This window comes from Schistocerca nitens, chromosome 2 (assembly GCF_023898315.1).
Source record: "Schistocerca nitens isolate TAMUIC-IGC-003100 chromosome 2, iqSchNite1.1, whole genome shotgun sequence".
NCBI lineage: Eukaryota > Metazoa > Arthropoda > Insecta > Orthoptera > Acrididae > Schistocerca > Schistocerca nitens.
Window position 1 is genome coordinate 59,594,555 of NC_064615.1, and position 17,078 is coordinate 59,611,632.

The 17,078-nt window shown below is 42.0% G+C and overlaps 1 protein-coding gene across 1 annotated transcript in view; it reads right to left on the bottom strand.

Moving 5' to 3' along the window:
* LOC126234834 (cyclic nucleotide-gated channel rod photoreceptor subunit alpha) overlaps positions 1-17,078 on the bottom strand; it is a 1,223,148-nt gene that overhangs the window by 1,025,685 nt on the left and 180,385 nt on the right. The gene's annotated exons all lie outside the window — the stretch shown is intronic.

Sequence of the window (17,078 nt, forward strand, 5' to 3'; positions counted from 1 at the left end):
GGCCACGGGGTCACTCAGCAACCTCGCAGGCAAGAATAGCGTAGGCCAGCCGCCACACGATCCCACTGCATACGCTCTCCATGTTTACGATAGTTCAATAAGTAATGCAACATATTTCCTTCCCGGGCCAGTTTCGCACCAAAAACTGCAGAGCCTGTTTTGCAACATCGCGGAATATTCCGCTTGAGCCCCTACAGTCTCATGAAGTTCCGATTGGTGGTGGCGCTATACGCTGCCCTCAAAATGGCGTAGCCGGGATCTCGCACCTTCCGACTTCCATCTGTTTGCCCAAATGGAGGACGCGTCCCTGGGTAGCAGTACGTGGATGATGGAGAGGTTATTGATGTAGGAAGGCGTTGTCACCGACGTCGACCAGTAGAGTTGTACCATGAAGGCATACAGGACCACGCCACTAAGATGCTGTAAGGTCGTCGCACTGAACGGAGATTATGTTGAAGGATAGAGTTTTTTAGTCAAAAGGGTGAGGAATAACGTGGTCTGTTGAAATACTCAATGTAACCAACCTTCTTTCAGAAAAAAATGTGTTGCATTATTTATTCAATGCCGCTCGTACAAGCCAGTTGGACGCCGGCCAGTGTGGCGGAGCAGTTCTAGGCGGTACAGTCTGGAACCGCGCGACCGCTACGGTCGCAGGTTCGAATCCTGCCTCGGGCATGGGTGTGTGTGATGTCCTTAGGTTAGTTAGGTTTAAGTAGTTCTAAGGGGACTGATGACCTCAGATGTTAAGTCCCATAGTGCTCACAGCCACTTGAACCATTTGAATCACCCTAGACCGCATTGGGTCACCCAGTACATGGTGAATAAATCTTCCGCACTGGCTGTTAAAATAATTTGATTAAAAAGTCACTGGTGATGCATCCACAGGTGGTCTGTACTATAATTTGAAACATCAAAGAATGACAATAGATTTAAAAACAGATGAAATGCCATAAAACACCTCGTATAAATGAAGCTGAGTTCTCACAAGTTTCTATATCTTTTTAAACAGTCATGGCGCAGCAGAATTAATACTACGAGAAAATTCTCATCATTCATCGACAACATTTTTTTTATAGCAGTTTACTAACACACAGCGTCACCGGTTCAGATCCGGTCCAACTGTCTCGGTGTACAAGTGAGAGGAGACTCAAAGCAACGGCTGAATAACAGCCACGCATAGCACGTTGTAGGTTTGGCGGTGGAGCTTTACATTCCGTGCCACCCTCCGACGGTGGAAATACAGAGGAGGGGTGCAGTAATGCGCCAACTCTATGGTCAAATAAAAAAGTGGCTGGACGTGAAAAGGCCACTGCTAGTGACTGTACGTAAACGGACAGAAAACGTGGTCGTATTGCGCCCATCGTCAGTCATAGCCAGAATGGTGAGCGGAACGGGGTGTCGGTGCCAGCGCCGTGGAACTGTGGTGCCGATGGTTTGGAGTCCAGCGATTGTCTCACGGAGGACGTCCACTTTACTGTATAGTTGGCGAGCCTTACGACGAATGGTCGTCTAGGGAAGGGCCGTATTTGTCTCCTCATGCAGAGTGACAATCATGGTGAGCCGAGGGGCGTGAAGACTCCACCTGAGAACTTTATTCTGTAGGCGATGGAGCGTCAGCATCCGGGACTTGGCACACGCAGAAGAACCATGTTAGTGAGGACAACGGAGTGATATAGCCGGAGCTTGGTATCTAAATTTCTCGGCTGGAAAAGAGCGGGTACAATGCCTTTGTCAACTTTAACCCTTTATGGGTGATGTATGTTACGTGGCCGTGGAAGAAAAGTTTCTTATCCAACGAGACCCCGAATTACTTAGTAGCTTGGGCCCACGGGAGCCGGACGCCCCCGATTGAGATGTTGTGACATACACTGCCGTAGTTTTGGTGACATTAAGGACCATCTTATTGGAACGACACCAGGTGACTGTCGACAAGATTAAACCAATACCGCGCTAAAAGGAGTTGTCTATCATAAAACTGACTGGGATCGCACATTACCTATAAATAAGAGGAAGTCGGATAAAACTGTTTAAATTTCTGATTCACGTGCAATTACGGTGACTAACTAAAAACGAGACGTTAGTGAATCTTCACTTCGACAGAGAAGTAAAATAGAGCCTTGATTGTCTTGGCCATGCCGCAGACATCACAAGCATGCCCATGGCACCAGCGTAGACAGATAATGCGAGCCACGCGTGCGAGATGGCGCTAGCACGAGGCTAAGACTGAACTGATGCAATCTGTAGGGGTCTGGCTTTACATATTACGTAGTCTCTAGGAATTTCTATTATAATTTTTTTTAGCTAAAAATAGTTAAAAATTAAAATAAGAGTTAATACACGTCTGAGAAGACGTAGCTGATAACATGAACTTTTTGAATGCTACATTGCACTATTTTATAGAACCAGCAGGCATAGAGCGTATCCATAATACAGAAAAGGCACATAAAGAATTTTTTCAAGCCAATTATGTTAATTGTGATTAAAACTAAATAAAACCAATTCATACGAAAACAAAAGTCATAGCAAAGAAAAACAGCGTCCTGTAGGGATGCAACAGTTAGGTGGACTAACTATTACCTATCTAGAAAGTCGAAATTGAATAGCAGACTTTCTTGGTGCAGTTTGATCTGCGCGTTAGGCGCATTATCGGGGAACTTTTATAGTGACCAATAAACTTCGACCTCTTCTAAAATGTTAAGTATTGTTGTTGTTGTGGTCTTCAGTCCTGAGACTGGTTTGATGCAGCTCTCCATATATCACACAAAACACACACACACACACACACACACACACACACACACACACACATACACACAAACGCACACACAAATGCATACACGAACAGACCACAGATACTTCAATAGTTACACTCTTAAGTTTGGCAATAACATTCGATCTTTGGCAAAAACAATTGACAGTCGGTAACAGAAACCAAAACATTGCTTTAAAACAAGCGTTCAGTGCATAGTGTTGTGGAATGGGGAAAAAAACCGCAAATTGGCGTTCATAAGAAGAAGAACAACACCAAAAATGCAACAGGAGCGTAATATGTAGGAAATTGTCCACGCAACCTGTAAGTACAGTTCAAAACATTACTACTTAATAGGAAATACCAACCACCAGAACTGTTTATAACCTATAGGTACAATGACAAAAATGTAAATAAAATAGCTAACATATGTACATATTCCAGGCCACTGATGATGCCTTGCAGAAAATAAAGGCGAAACGCGTATGGCACTAAAATTGTGTTTTATTCAGTTGCTGTCAGACGGTCCATAAGTAAAAATTATTAATATACCGTAATCCAACCCTCGTATTTACCTCATTATAACTCCGTTAAGTGTTGGGACGAGGGTAACTGATGTACTTAGTGGTGCAGAGGTGCCCACATCATAACGCCCTATATTAATTTTCCGCAACACATTTCTGTTAATACTGTGGACAGAGTCTGCGTCGTAGCAATTAGAATACCCTGTAAACCGGATAATCTAAATTCCCGGTCATGAGCTCCACGTGACGAATGGACACTGTATAACCTGTAAAGTAATGCCCTGTAGGCTACCTTCTTGTACTGGTGTGGATAAAGGAGCTACGAATTACCAGGTTCGAAGTAGTTGGCTTCCTGTATATATCATAGATGACTGTATTACCATCAATCCTCATGCACAAATCGAAAAAGGGAAGAACCCCGTCAACACTCTCCTCCATGGCGAGTTGCATATTATCATGCATTTTACTCAACTCTCCCAGAAAATTCTTGCAATCCCGAAACGAACTCTTGTATAACAAGATGATGTCATCCATATGCCTAGCCCAAACAAATATCTTATTGGACTACTATTTAAGTTAGTCAGTATGTTATGTTCAAACATCGCAGTAGTCTATATATTAATTACGGGAAAGTAATTTCTCAGTTGTCGCGCTATGACTGCCTGAATTTTCTAGAAGAGTGGAAGACCTACACATGCAACTAGCGTTTCTGATAGAGTCGTAATGGGTCTTCAGCTACTCGCGAAAGTATTGTACTCAGAAGGGAGGCCAATCATAACATTACACCTACAGACTCAGCTTAATTCTAGCACCCTGCTGGCCTAAGTAGCAAACGCTCCTTGTTCGCCTCTTACATACGTGATGCATAGAGGGTGCAGTAAACTGTCACATATCAACTCTGCCTCACCCAGCCAGACGTAGTATCTAAGTCAAGTGTTCTCTTCTGTGCCTTGAAGTCTGGTTCATTAAGTTCCAAGGCAAAGCCTGCTTTACCATTCCCCTAACAGAAGCATTCTCTACTGTACCTCAAACAGACGTGCTCTCTGCATCGAGAAGTAAGTGTATTCTCCATTCTGCAAATCTGTGCAGTTCTGGTGCGCCAATGACAATGGCGTTATAAATTGCTGTCCAATGATATATTTGTTACGGAGTCAACAATGTGAAAATTTTATATCACTAACCAGTCGTTACACATACAGGCTTGCAGTTCTTAAACAGTATTGAGTTACTCTACCATTCTTCAGTCATTTCGATGTTTCAGACAATGAGGTAGCCGCCAAGTGCACACTTCTCGAAAACTGGCGTCTCCACTTCCCCTACTCTTCTAGCTATTTGTTTAGGTTATTCAGTGAGGAGGCCTCTTACAACATTTTAGGCCAGACATCATCCACACCGCGTAAATTGACGATAGCGAGTCAGCCATGTCCTCTTCGAAGAGAAAGGAATTTCTGTTCACAAAGCTGGCGAACCATTTCTTACAGCAAACCAAGAAATTTATCTATCACAGTTTGCCTCTCGCATTACATCCCGTAAGGCAACTTCCGGTGCAAAAGAGAGTTCCTTCGAGTCCCTGTAAGTCCATCTTTATATAGATGGTTGCGTGACTTCGGCTGTTCAGTATGAAATGTTGAATCGAATCACTTTCATCGGTCTAAATTTCCAGCTGTTATTTTATTTGCGCAACCAGTTTCAGCACAATATTACGCCATATTCTGGTAGCCTGACCGCCATTTGGGAAGAATTCTACCTGTGACCTAATCAAAACAGGAGCCGGCATTCAATGAGTGGCATCCATAGATTGGTTCCATTGAAGTTTGTTTTGCCAGAATCTCACTTCTTGTAAAAATTCCGATTCTCCACGATTGGAGGTTTTCATCGCACGTTTGTAGCTCTTTACGTGAATGCAGTCCCAAACTCACATTGTGCAAATCATGAAGCGGAACCGGCAGGAAGGCACCTTGCAATTGCCAGCCCTGACAGTGTTGTAGTTGGGATTCCCTACCTGTCTCTAGCGCTCGCTGTGGCTTGTGCTGTCCTCTGAAAAGGCAGGCTGGCTGGTCCCATGGGGATCGTCTGTAACATTTTGTTGCTGGCCTGGCACATCTGTCTTGGTTCATTGTGCACTCAACTGAGGAACAGAGAAAATTACATTCAAAACCGTTTTTTCGAAGCGATTGGGAACTGAGTTAATCTAGTAATGATTATAAATCAAATTATGATTGGTACATGGGACGTGCCAGTCCAGCAACAGACTGCAGCATATCACAGTAAGATCACAGGCTGCAAGATTGCCGTCACGTCAGCTGTTTGTCACCCACTACCCACCTGTGCCTGGTGAGGGTTGCACTCTTCGAGTTCCTTGTAATGGAGGTTCATGAAGAGAACACCCGTATTTGTTGCTGACAAATCGATTCAACTCTTTGACTACCTCAGAGATACTAACAGCTTCTGAGATTCATCATGCAGATTGAAAATTGTGATGTGACTGAACTGTCACATATCGCTACATCGATTCGTTTTGGTTACCATTTCGAGGTTAGTTTTACTTAGAGGTGATTGGGTACATTTACTAGGAGGAAAGCTTTTTATTTGTCTCACTAGAACCGCTCGGCCACTCCGGTCGGCTAGCAAGGATGCTGGGCAGTTTTGGGATAAGTAATTCTTTGGTCTGTTTCGTGCTTTGGCATCAGAGAGAGCTTCTCTCCTAGCCCTGAGCGGAAGGTGCTTTGCCACCACTGCTATCACCATGGAGTAATTGAGCACGGCAGTTTTTCCTATCCTGTTGAGACATTACGACATTGCTCGACCAGTAAGGGAATGTCTGTTGCTTCGGCTCCAAAATCTGGAGGGGCCAATCGAATTGAGTTGCCCCGTCACTCTGCTTGGTGCAGAGAATCCGACCAATCGACGGGATGCGGCTCTATCCCAGCACCAACCTCTTATTTCATGAGGTACATTTTGTACACCAAGAGTGGTAAATTCTGCTGCGTGCCCCCAGTTTTTCATGAAGTAGGTGATATTTTCGTCCATTACATCGGCAACAGCATCGAGTCATCCACCTCAAACAGAATTTTTCTGAAATCAGAGAGTTGTGGAGCGTGATCTGTGTTTTACTGTCATTCGACAAACATCTGCCGTGAGAGTCACTCACCTCCCAGCTGATGAGAACAAACTTTGCTGAGTTTGGGTAAATGTAAGTGTCTGAAGTTCGGAAGCATGATCCATATTCAGAGCAGCCTCCTAACTGCTTACTTCGCCGTGCAACGAATATTTCCTGATTTGGTTACAATCTGTGGCGTCTTACTGTATAATTAACGTTGATTTTGTGAGCTATCATATGAGCAGATATTGCCCTTACTCCGTAGAGTCTACCACACTTTTTGGTAACTCCTTAGTGTGTTAACGTCATTTTAGAATTTGATTTGAGTTTAAGAGGGAGAGATTGGAAAAATCAACCAACCAGTTGCAAATAAAGGTTTACTGGAGCGCTTGACCTAGGTTAAATTTAAGACAGAAAGGTACTAATGATATCAGTTTGCTAGTGGACAGTGATGTGAATAAATGGGGTTCAAATGGTTCAAATGGCTCTGAGCACTATGGGACTTAATATCTGAGGTCATCAGTCCCATACAACTTAGAACTAATTAAACCTAACTAACCTAAAGACATCACACTCATCCATGCCCGCGGCAGGATTCGAACCTGCGACCATAGCGGTAGCGCGGTTCCAGACTGTAGCGCCAAGAACCGCTGGGCCACACCGGCCGGCAATACCTGGGGAAAGTTGATAATTTTTGCCGTACTGGGATTCGGAGCCGAGTCCCTGGTTACTACGGAGATGCGCTGACCAACACCATTCGGACATTGTGGCATCACATCTGCAAGAACTGCATCCCGTCAGATACAAATTCTCAACTTATCCACACTCTAAAGACGCAGTGCCCCTTTCATCTATTCTTTTACACATGTCCGAATCAACAAACACAACATACATTATTTTGAAATTGTCATCTTCAGAAGATGTAATGGACCTTGTTACATGACATGATGATTAAGAACACTGTCATATTCGACATTCCTCCTAAGGACACAAATAACCACCAACTGTCAATTAGAATTGCAGCTTCATAATATTACAGGTGTGCAGATCATCTGATGTAACAGGGTCCACTGCATCTTCCGAAGAAGACAATTTAAAACCTGTCGAAACCTAATGTTCCAATGAACTTCCATTTCCACCATATTGGCTGAATTTTTCAATCTCTCCAGTTGCTAAAGTTTCAGCCATGTTTAAGATATTACTTTCAGAGAATTTATTATGATTTTTGTCAGTCATTTATGCAAATAAACTAAATTTTAGTCGTGACTCCTACTGCGTTTCCTTGATTAGGAGACACACTGATAATAAATATAGCCTGGTACATACATAAGATTTTTGCTCTCAGCATGAGGGCGTTATCGTTGGGCACAGAGGCCAAAGTGAAACATTCGTTAGATTAAGAATTCTGAGAAAAGAACGAGCATTCCACTCACTCATATTGTATGAGCAAAGATTTGTTTTATATCGGTAATGGCACTTTCGCTACTTGACCCTGATTCAGAACTGGGACCCAATATTCAGTGATCCACTCTGGTCAGTTCCTCTAATCACGACTAAGTTCTTTTCTTTTCCTCTTTTCGTTATTCAGTGCCTGCACGGAGTGGCGTGGCTATTATCGGATATGGCTTTGCTGATGTTATAGGGTGGCCATATTCTCTTCTTGTCGCCATCCCTTTACTCCTCGTTATCGAATCTGGCTAACCCAACTGTCTGCATTTAGTATTACCCAAGCAAAAGTTTGCGAACACTGACAAGGGGAGGCCGCCAATTGTGAAATTCAGATTCGATTCATACTGCGCATAATAAAAGCTCATGGCCAGAGGTGTAATGTGGCAAAGCACCAAGATGCACTTCTCAGCCGTTGTCGAGAAAATCGACAGTTAAAAGAAACCGTTGCGCTCAAATACTCTCTACGATTAATAACTTTCCACAGCGTCGTGGCGCAGCGGTAAGCGCTCGAGTTTGTAATCCGAAGGTCGCCGGATCGAATCTCGCACCATGCAACTTTTTTTTTAGTATTTGTTTCTTGTAATATATATATATATATATATATATATATATATATATATATATATATCAGTTGCAACAATTATGCATATAATAAGTTGTTGAAAGTCGTTTGTCGTGGAAAAACTGGCGACTTCGAACATCATTATGTTTTCCGCAAACAAAGTTGTATTTCACAAATGTTATTAATTGTCTTCATTATGTTAACGACGTATAGTTAACGGAAGACGTAGAAACGATATTCCGAAACGAATACGTATAGCGTAAGTCAAACGTTCGAATTGGAATAGAGACCCCACTAACACAAATTCGCTGTGGCAGGTATGAAATATAAACTCCGTTACTCGCTCGTTACACTTGAAGGACAGATGTTGAATGGGCCGAAACGAGCCGCCGCATAACATAACAGCGTAGCTGCGTGCTAACTTCGGAAGAAGGTAGATGCGGTCCCTAGCGCAACTTATAACATCGTCTAAAATCGGTGCGTACCTGAGAGCTATGGTACACCCTGTTAAACAAACGGAAAAATGGAGGCGGTACAATTGGAGAGCGATCCGCCTTCACCAACATGCATAAGCAATTCATTAATAGTATATATATATATATATATATATATATATATATATATATATATATATATATATATATTTGAATTACAAAAAACTAATAATAAAAAAACTGCTCGGCGCGAGATTCGATCCGGCGAACTTCGGATTACGAACCCGAGCGCTTACCGCTGCGCCACGACGCTGTAGAAAACTGTTAATCGTAGAGAGTATTTCACCGCAACGGTTTCTTTTAACTGTCGATTTTCTCGACAACGGCTGAGAAGTGCATCTTGGTGCTTTGCCACATTACACCTCTGGCCATGAGCTTTTATTATGCGCAGTATGAATCGAATCTGAATTTCACAATTGGCGGCCTCCCCTTGTGAGTAAAAGTTTGCGAATCGTGTAACTGATGTGCCATGTGGATACCGGCATGGTACTCACCTAGCTGGATGTGGTAAACTACCTAAAAAAGCACGATAAGACTGCACGGCACACCAGTCCTTTTTGTTAATCCGCCAGGTTGATTTAACCCAACACCAGAAGCGGCGTGCTAACATATGGGGCTGTCCGGGTGGGTCAATCGTCACTAAGCTTGTTCTTCCAGTTCCCAGTAATCGTATTTTGCAGCTGTAAGTAATTTATTAATATAAAAGTGCACTATTTCTGGGTATAATAGTCCAGAAGTATTTTACCGTTATAGAAATTATTAATTTTTACTATGATGTTACTGCTGAAAAATCATGCTCAATGAATAGAAAAACATGAAATAATGAAAAACAGTTATAATTTGTCTGTTTACACACTCGAAGCAGATTCTGTTTGAATCACAGTCAAAGTAAAGTTTATGGAGCCGAAATCTGTGTCACGTATAGCGTGTGAGCTCATTGGCACGCAAAATGAGCTGCAGTTGGAACTAAAGCCTGAGAGCGGTAGGTCTTGGCAATATTCGGAAACGTAGGTTTGTTTGTTTTTAAATCACTGTTCCTCCTTTTGAAGGATCTGAACAAAAATCGGAATTGACTGACAGAAATTATACAGAACGCTGTTTTTTTAGAAAAGAAATCCGCACAAAAATTGTGATGGTTCTAGCTGTCGCCACGAACAATGATTTGAATCTCTCGCGGCCACCTTCTACGTAGGAAGAGCTCACACCTGGAGCTAAAGACTGAGCCGTCGTAACGAGAGTGGGCGTTGCATCATCTCGGTGCGATAGTATGGCTCTCTTAGTGTGCAGAAGTGAACGGCTAAACATCTCCGGCGAGGACGGAGGTCACAAGCAGCTCAGCGGGCAGTGAGAACTTGTTGACATCGGCTCTACTGACAGCCGTCGAGAATTCTTCTCTTGGGGTTCGGCAACGATTTCATTGAGGTAGCATAATAGAGGAATGGATTTGTGAATCTTTTGGATCAGAATAGTTTTGAACGTTGATCCTGTGGAGTGTGTGGCCACCGACGTCTCCTGTTGTTTCGTCCGGTGGTTATCATTGACATCTCCAACGGTTTTGTAGATAGGTGTGCTGACAGCGTGTGGCTATGTCTGGAGAAGATGGTTTTTTGGCTAATGTTAAGTGGGGAGGAAGTCTTGTAGTCGTGGTTGGTTATACACGTACGTTATGTCTTGTGTGCAGGCAAGCAACACTGACAGGCTCAGGTCTACGTACAGGCGCTGTTGTTTTGAGCTCGAGGGTAAGTGGGAGCTGTGAACAGTAGCTGTTGTATTTGGAAGCTGAGCATATGTTGTTTACCTATGCCATGTCTTGTTCCCTTTCCTACTCACCCGTGTAACTCGTAACCATGTCCTTCGGGCACGCTTAACCGTATGTACCTCGTAACCATGTCCTTCGGGTATGCTTAACCATGTTCAACTTATTCTCCAAACGTAGTAGTAACCTTTAAGGACATTAAGTGCCAAATATTAATGGCACGACACTGAAGTGACGTGAACGGAGGCTGGAGCTTGACAGCGTTTGTACTTTTGAATTAAATCTTGGACCAGCTCTCGTTAATGGTACTTTTATTGAGAATTTTGCTACAGATTTTAAGAGGCGCTTAAATAGATACTGAAGCTGACATTCGACTAGCCTTTGTGCTATTGGGTAAAATCTCGTACTGAGTAATATCCAATTGAATTTTTACGTGAGAATTATAATACGCACCCTACTTGCTATTCAAATAATAAGTGAAGGAGGATATAGAAGAGTGTTATGCTTTTCAATAAAATACGGAACTGGTTCTAGTTAATTGCCGCTTTAGTTGGAAATTTTGGAATGTACCCTGAGTGCCACTTTGCCAGAAAGGCATGTTGATACCATACTGATTGAGTGCCGGCTGGTGTTCCTAGATGTGTGGGGAGCAACAGGATTCTGATTCTTCTCTTAGTCAGCTGAAGGAATAGATACAGACGGGTGAAGTAGTTGGGCCATATGTTTTAAAAGCAAGTGTCTTAAATTGTTCGATAAGAGAAGGCCGGGTAAGGGAGTGGGGGGGGGGGGGACAGATTGTGTTTCCTAAATATTTCGTGCCCCTCGTCATTAAATACGGTTACCAGACAGAGTAGGACACCTTTTTGTGTCAAAAACTTGGATGTAAACGGAGAAAGAGCGTCACATGGAAGGCGATGGATAAAAATATCCGGGGTAAGGTGGATAGAAGTTGTTGTTGTTGTGGTCTTCAGTCCTGAGACTGGTTTCATGCAGGTCTCCATGCTACTCATTCCTGTGCAAGCTTCTTCATCTCCCAGTACCTACTGCAACCTACATCCTTCTGAATCTGCTTGGTGTATTCATCTCTTGGTCTCCCTCTACGATTTTTACCCTCCACGCTGCCCTCCAATACTAAATTGGTGATCCCTTGATGCCTCAGAACATGTTCTACCAACCGATCCCTTCTTCCAGTCAAGTTGTGCCACAAATTTCTCTTCTCCCCAATTCTATTCAATACCTCCTCATTAGTTATGTGATCTACCCATCTAATCTTCAGCATTTTTCTGTAGCACCACATTTCGAAAGCTTCTATTCTCTTCTCGTCCAAACTATTTATCGTCCATGTCTCACTTCCATACATGGCTACACTCCATACAAATACTTTCAGAAACGACTTCCTGACACTTAAATCTATACTCGATGTTAACAAATTTCTCTTCTTCAGAAACGCTTTCCTTGCCATTGCCAGTCTACATTTTATATCCTCTCTACTTCGACCATCATCAGTTATTTTTCTGCCCAAATAGCAAAACTCCTTTACTACTGTAAGTGTCTTATTCCCTAATTTAATTCCCTCAGCATCACCCGACTTAATTCGACTACATTCCATTATCCTCGTTTTGCTTTTGTTGATGTTCAACTTATATCCTCCCTTCAAGACACTATCCGTTCCGTCCAACTGCTCTTCCGAGTCCTTTGCTGTCTCTGACAGAATTACAATGTCATCGGCGAACCTCAAAGTTTTTATTTCTTCTCCATGGATTTTAATTCCTACTCCGAATTTTTCTTTTGTTTTCTTCACTGCTTGCTCAATATACAGATTAAATAACATCGGGGAGAGGCTACAAACCTATCTCACTCCCTTCTCAACCACTGCTTCCCTTACATGCCCCTCGACTCTTGTAACTGCCATCTGGTTTCTGCACAAATTGTAAATAGCTTTTCGCTCCCTGTATTTTACCCCTGTCACCTTCAGAATTTGAAAGAGAGTATTCCAGTCAACATTGTCAAAAGCTTTCTGTAAGTCTACAAATGCTAGAAACGTAGGTTTGCCTTACCTTAATCTAGCTTCTAAGATAAGTCGTAGGGTCAGTATTGCCTTACGTGTCCCAATATTTTGACGGAATCCAAACTGATCTTCCCCGAGGTCGGCTTCTACCAGTTTTTCCATGCGTCTGTAAAGAATTCGCGTTAGTATTTTGCAGCAGTGACTTATTTAACTGATAGTTCGGTAATTTTCACAGGGATGGGAGTAGGGCTTGTGAAATGAAAAACCTTACTACCGGAGCTGAGAAGAGCTGTTGTATTTGAAACCTGAGCACATACTCACCCCCCACGCCTCCTTCTCCTTGTTTCTTGATAGTGATTGACCAAATTTGTGAGTTATTGGGGGGCGGTTGTATTTTCTCGAAGCGCCTGAGTAACCGTTAGGGGCCAGAAGGGCGGACTGTTAGTGATATTAGGTTGAGATGTTGTTCAAATAATAACTAAATCGGGAGTTCGACCAGCGTTTGTGTACAGGGTGACAAACAGTCTAAGGATATTTTAGGGGATTAGTTTAAAAAAATTATATCAAAGGCCCAGCCAAATCTTGGGTAGTTTTCTTCCACAGCAGCTTCGGCTGTGCCTACGTCACACAAGTTGCCTACCTTTCAGAACCGAGGCAGTTCTTTCTAGTTAAAGCTGCTGCTGACAAGAGACGCCTTAAGCCCTCTGCTGAAACTGCTAGCGAATTCATGCCATTAGTTTTAGCCAATAGCATGCATAGGATACTGGTCACGTGTGTGGACTCTGGTGGAATCTGCAGTGCAGAATACAGCGGCTTCTCTCTCTTTCGATCGAGACGTCTTTTTTCCATGATTGGCCACCGACATCAATTAACATGAACTGCCTCCCCTTCCTTTGTACATTTTAATTAGTTGTTCGACCTCCTGCACATTGTCGTCCAACAATTTCTTTCCCCTTCCCTGCCTATGTACATTCGCACCTTTAGATTAAATCTTGTAGTGAGTCTAGTTACTTTCACTTTACTTCAGAATTTTGGTATGCACCTCAGCTGCGTCTTAGATAGTGACTGAAGCTGGCATTCGACCAACGTTTGTGTTATAGGGTTAAATCTTGTATTGAGTTCCAGTCAACTGAGTTTTTACTTGAGAATTGCAGTAGGCATCTTAAGTGCTGCTCAGTAGTAACTGAAGTAGGAGCTTGACCAGCATCTGGCCCAGTGGGCTAACCCTTGTGTTGATTTAACAGTACTGAAAATGTTGGAACTGTGCCTTGTCTTATCTTATAAGTGATGGTTGAGTTCTGAATTTTTTTTATCAATAGCAGTGCGATTAAATTTTAAATTAAGAGGGTGGTTATATTGTGGAACAATTATATAGTTATTGGAAGTGGCTTGACAGACTTTTGGAAATTTTATCCCTATTCATGATATAAAGTTTATCTTAAAACGAATACGCACTGCTCAATTTAGCACCCTATCTCCCTAACGATCAGTTCTGCTACAAAAGTGAATAAAATGTTAAATTTGAAGAGTGAGATTCAATTCATAAAGAGAACTACGGATACGCCACAAGAAGAACATTCAAATGAATAAATGTGAAGAGTTACGCGAAATACACATAATAAATGGTAGATGAATAGTTGGGTAAAGTTATTATTTCGAGTAGCGCACCAGTGGCAAAGTACCCAGTAGCACAAAATTTTGCAGCACTAACACAATACGAGTCTCAAGTTAAGGCCTGTGTGGCTCTGAATACGAACCCTCAGCAAGCAGCTGCCTTGGTTAAGTGCTCTCAAGTCTTTTTATGCGTCGGCCACAACGAGATTTTCTGTTAAAATTTCAGAAGTCTGGCTCAACCTGTGCCACACTCCCTCTTTCCACGCCTCTTCCCTCGCCCTCTGTTGCCTGTATTCCCTCTGTTGCTGACTGCAGAAGGAAGAAGCTACATTCAGAGTAAAAAGGAGAATAATACTTTATTAATGCTTCGTCGGAACTGAGAAAGGTCTGGATTAATCTTCGGTTAATGTAATGGACGTCAGAGCGAACTGGATTTAACATCAGTTCAGATATAATGAACAGATTTGAAATCATATTATGGAAATCATGCGTTCTCCAGGTGGATGAGTTTCTTTCCGTAAGGGAGATATACTGTGCTGGAGGGGCAGGTATTGTCTTTGTGTGGTACACCGTTAGAAGTGACTTCATAAGTATTTCAGCTCTTCAGCTCTCTCCAGGGTATGCAATCATCGTAGAACAAGCACCGTCAGTAACTTACGAAATGCCTTTCTCAAAATGTATGCCAGCGTACTGTACTATTCGAAAATTGTCTTCAATTTGAAAAACCTTCTAAGTTTATTTGAGCGGGGATGACATGGTACAACTAAAGTGACTCTTGTGTGAAAATGACACTGTCTTCTCTGAGAAGTTCCTCAGACGAAATAATACAGTAGTAGTTAGTTGTTGCGTGTTTCGATCGCCGTCTTTAGGTGAGAAAGTGTTGTAACAACAAAGTCTACATCCTGCGAGGTGATGAATATGCGGCCAGATCAGTTTTTCACCTGAAGCCAACTGTTAGTAAGCATCGAAATCGGTGAAAACGAATGAGTTTTATCTTACTGTGCGTTATAAATAATCGTTCCTTATTAGAAAAAAAAATCTCTCACATTGTTACACGAGACACATTATCTTGGCTGACAGCCGTTGTTAAATGATGTATCTAATAACGAAAGGAAGTTCAGATCTAAATTTAATATAGGAGACTAAACTTTAATCTTCAGATACCCTCTTCATTCTCAGACACACAAAATTAAAAGCTTCTCGGTTGTTTTCCTAAAGTGAGCTTGTTGCTCGGAATTTCGGTGGTGGGGAAAAGGGTTGTCCATGATTGTTTTGGTGAGACAATTTTTATGGGAATCTTTAGCTTTCAGTCTTCTTACTTATATTTCGGTATTCGCAGGTGCCGTGAAAAAAGACGTAGAGAGGAGGAGCAAAACCTTAGTTGGACATTTAATGTCCCAAAACAATATGTCTTCTGCGGTGTCATGGTGAAAAAAATGTTTCCTCATTTTCACGATATCCAAAGAGTATTATCAGCTGTATTGAGAAACACAACCCACATTACAATCAAATAACACTACAGTCCATTTCAACCACGTAACTTTGCAGATATTGTAGACTTGGTGTCTTAAAAGTGACTACACGTTACAGATCTACAGTTGTAACGATCAGGCTAGAAGATATGTTATAAATTTTACAAGTATATTCTTTCTTAACAGAAAAAAAGCGAGTCCGTATTTCGAGAACTTTCTACTTGAAGAATGAAAAAATAGTCAGTCGAATCAATAAAGAAATTGTTTGTACTCTGCAGTTTCCGCTTTTATTTACATCCACATATATTTTAAACACCTTAAGTATTTGTTTTCTATTGAACTAGTTTCCCTGTTATAGGAGATACAGTATTAAAAGAGGATTAGATAAAGATGGAAGTTGTAACACAGGTTAGTAGCAATGTCTTCACTATGTAGAACCGCTATCTGTGGAAAATAGAGAGAGAGAGAGAGAGAGAGAGAGAGAGCGAGAGAGAGAGAGCTACCAAAATGAAAAACTATCCTAATCAGCTACTATATCGGACTGAAAAGTGAAAGAGACATAAATAAAAGGATTAGATAACATTTGAAATGCGGTGTTGTAGGAGATTGTTGTAGAAGATGGAACTATACACCATCCGTCCAAAAAGTTGCAAGAATGATTTCATTCCTGGCATATAAGAGGCGTCAGCGTAGAAGCTACGGCGGCAACTTGAACAACTGTAAACAACTGATGATTCGAGCAGTCACTTGTGAGCAGGTAGTGTTACGTTGTGGACGTGCGCCATAACGTGTCATAGTTGTTGTGTCACAAATAACAATGGAGTAATCTAAATCAGACGTTCCAGATATTCTCCAGAATATTCTGAAGAAGAGAAAAATGAGCGCAAAGTTCATCCTGCACAAATTCGCTCCTAAGAAACACAACGAGGTGTGAACGCCTGCCACGACTTGATTAAAGTGAAAAATGCGGACAATTCTTTTGAGGAAAAAGTCATCACGGTTGAGGTGACTTGGTGTTATCAATGCGAACCTATTTCAGAATGACAAAGTGTAGAAATCCACGTGAAGGGTCAACATTTAGACGACATAACCGGCTTTCAAACGATGGTGACGCGTTATTTGAGCAACATCTCCAAGTAATGACTTTTCTGACAGTTTCACATAGTTGTATGCACGTTCTGTGTGTTGTACTCAAGTGTTGGAAGACTATGTAGAACACCTGAAGCACTGAAGTCACTATCTTAACTTTTCTCTTTTACTTTTATTAAGCCTCGCAATACCAAGGAATACTTCGTGCCCACCTTTTGAAAATATTTTAATCTAGTCAGATGCTTTATATTTTAAAAGTTT